The sequence below is a fragment of the Schistocerca americana genome, chromosome 11 (genome assembly GCF_021461395.2).
Source record: "Schistocerca americana isolate TAMUIC-IGC-003095 chromosome 11, iqSchAmer2.1, whole genome shotgun sequence".
NCBI lineage: Eukaryota > Metazoa > Arthropoda > Insecta > Orthoptera > Acrididae > Schistocerca > Schistocerca americana.
In genome coordinates, this window is record NC_060129.1 from 114,810,185 (window position 1) to 114,813,430 (window position 3,246).

General features: G+C 43.2%; 1 non-coding gene across 1 annotated transcript; it reads left to right on the plus strand.

Annotated features, from left to right (window-relative positions):
• The first annotated feature begins 500 nt into the window (after positions 1-500).
• Positions 501-575, plus strand: Trnas-uga. Its single transcript has one exon. It is a non-coding gene; the product is annotated as a tRNA-Ser (tRNA).
• Positions 576-3,246: the final 2,671 nt, after the last annotated feature.

Genomic DNA, 3,246 nt, shown 5'->3' on the forward strand with positions numbered 1-3,246 from the left:
TCACCTACCTGTATCGCAGCCTTTCAGTCTAGCAGCCGCGACATGGACGTAGGAACACGCAGTGCCGCAGAAGAGTGGAAGAACTGAGGTTAAAAAAATTCCTCGTACTTACCGTGTGTAGCGGAATATCCTGCAATAAAAAGAAAACAAAGCTGTTATTATCTCAATTTCAATTAAATCAAATCAAAAATAAACGATGGTTAATATTTGCACCCGTTCTTCATCATGTGCTACTTAATTATATTGATCAAGCACTAGTAGATAAGAACCGAGTGCAAGGACATATAACGGGAAGTGATGGTTGAGAAGGGAGTGAGACAGGGCTGTAACCTATCTCCCATATTACTCGATCTGTACATTGAGCAAGCGGTAAAGGAAACAAAGGAGAAATTTGCGAAGCCATTGAATTTTAGGGAGAAGAAATAAAAACTGAAGTTTTCCGATGATTCCAGAATGAGAATCGGTCGCAGAATTGAAGCTGTGGGGACGGGCGTGAGTCGTGCTCGGGTAGCTCAGTTGGTAGAGCACTTGTCCGTGAAAGGCAAAGGTCCCGAGTTCGAGTCTCGGTCCGGCACACAGTTTTAATCTGCCAGGAAGTTTCGTTTTCCGATGATGTTTTATTTCTGTCAGACACGGCAAAGACCTTGGAAAAGCAGCTGAGCTGTCTTAAAAAAAAGTTCATATGAACGTCATGAAAACTAAGATTAGATTAGACTAGATCCAATTCATCCATAGTGAGGAGATCGTCCTTCAGAATGAACAACATACCAGAAAAAAAAGAATACACAATAAATATTTACAACGAAAAACAAATATGCTAATGTACCCTCCACACATCCCAAGTGGAATGTTAGTCATCGGTGTGAAATGAGCGAAAAAAATTTTAAGCATACTTTCATGAATGAGGTAATGAGAAATTCAACTGCCCTGGAGGTGCTAAGTGAATTTAAGGACTCTGTTCTTTTCGGTGATGAAGAATATAGCCTAGACCTATGGTTGGTAAATGCTGTCATAACTGATTGGTGACTCCATGGAGTGCTGTGTGCACAACGACCATATATGTTAAATTAAGAGGAAGGTCAGCGTTGCTCGTAATATTGATGTTTTATTGATAGCAGAATCTGTTTCAGTTATTGTTATCGCTTCTCAGTTTTGATTATTGATAACTTGATACCAGTGTCTGGGTTTAATTTGTACAGCACTGAAGATGATCACTAAGTGATCGAAAATCGATTCTGCTATCAATAAAACATCAATATTACGGTCAACGCTGACCTTCCTTTTAATTTAAGCTATCGTAATTCATCAGGACAGAGTCACAAACCACTCAAAAGGTCATGAGAGAGCGCTGTTTTGAAGAGGTTCTTTTTTATTTTCCAGCAGGTCTGTAGAGTGGCGTTATCAAACGTTCCAGTAATTACAGCTTGCTCGTTTGCACTACAGAATGTAGCGAAAAGTTTTCAGGATGAAGATTTTGAAGATACTGTACAGGATTCCCATGAGGACCTTTCTTCCGAATCGGATGAGGATACATTTAATCGTCAACTGAAGTGCGGTCACTTACAACAAATAAAACAAAAGAAGTCTCACGGCCAAACGAACACCAAAAACAGATGCACCCGCTTACTCAACAGGGGTTGCTGATAATGCACACGAAGCAGTTGGCTACAGCTTTTTCCTTTTGTGTTAAAAGTAAAAAGTACGAGGAAAAGGTAAAGCTTATTCATACAATCTGTATGGAAGGCTTCGTTTCTTTCTTTCGCTTGCAAGTAAATATTCTAACTTGTACCTTTATCTTCCAAACTTGTGCTTCAGTTTTATTCACACGGCCCACTGCCTCCGCTGCGTGCGTAAAGAGGTAGATTTGAACGTGCCCGATCTGCAATTTTAATTAACGTCCAAATGGCTCAATTTCTTACCAAAATTTTCTCCACCGAGTCCCCTCTACAACCCCAAACTAAACTCCACTCGAACAGGCCATTAAGGCCCAACGGTACCGACCGGCCGCCGTGTCATCCTCAGCCACAGGCGTCACTGGAAGCAGATACGGAGGGGCATGTGGTCAGCACACCGCTCTCCCGGCCGTATGTCAGTTTACGAGACCGGAGCCGCTACTTCTCAGTCGAGTAGCTCCTCAGTTTGCCTCACAAGGGCTGAGTGCACCCCGCTTGCCAACAGCGCTCGGCAGACCGGACGGTCACCCATCCAAGTGCTAGCCCAGCCCGACAGCGCTTAACTTCGTCGATCGGACGGGAACCAGTGTTACCGCTGCTGCAAGGTCACTGGTTCTACAACCCCAAGGCGTCTGTAATAGGAACTGTAAATTCCTAGAATTCAATTATTCACCACTAATGCCGGTTATCGCTGAAACAAACGATTTTCGGTTATATCGCCATTATTCCACGCCGTTTTAACCTGACTGTTAAAACTACTCAAAATAACCACTTTCTGAAATCACTGATTTTCGGATTTTTATTCCTATAATTTCCTGTAACAAACGCAGATATCGAACAAAGACTGAAAAATTTTGACTTCTTCAGTCTCGCGACACGAAGAATAAAAATATAAAATCAAATATTGCAAACAAAAGAAAACTTAGTATGTCTATCGTTCGCAGCTTTTCTCGGAAAAGCTTGCCGTGGTGGGCGAGCGGTTCTAGGTCCTTCAGTCTGGAACCGCGCGACTGCTACGGTCGCAGGTTCGAATCCTGCCTCGGGCATGGATGTGTGTGATGTCCTTAGCTTCGTTACGTTTAAATAGTTCCAAGTCTAGGGGACTGATGACCTCAGATATTAAATCCCTAGTGTTTGGAGCCATTTGATTTCTTTCGGTATATACATCATTGCAAGCAAAACAATTCAGTTCACAAGTCACTGCTATACTGTTTGTATCCTCTTCGTGTAGAGGCCGCTCCTGACTTGGTGTCGTCCCATCAGCGCACTATTTATTGGCTAACGTCGTTTCACAGCCCGCTCTGCTCTTCCGTTCTTCATCGTCGTGCCGACAAGAAATCTACTCTGTAGGAATCAGCATGGGTTTCGAAAAAGACGGTCATGTGAAACCCAGCTCGCGCTATTCGTCCACGAGACTCAGAGGGCCATAGACACGGGTTCACAGGTAGATGCCGTGTTTCTTGACTTCCGCAAAGCGTTCGATACAGTTCCCCACAGTCGTTTAATCAACAAAGTAAGAGCATATGGACTATCAGACCAATTGTGTGATTGGATTGAGGAGTTCCTAGATAAC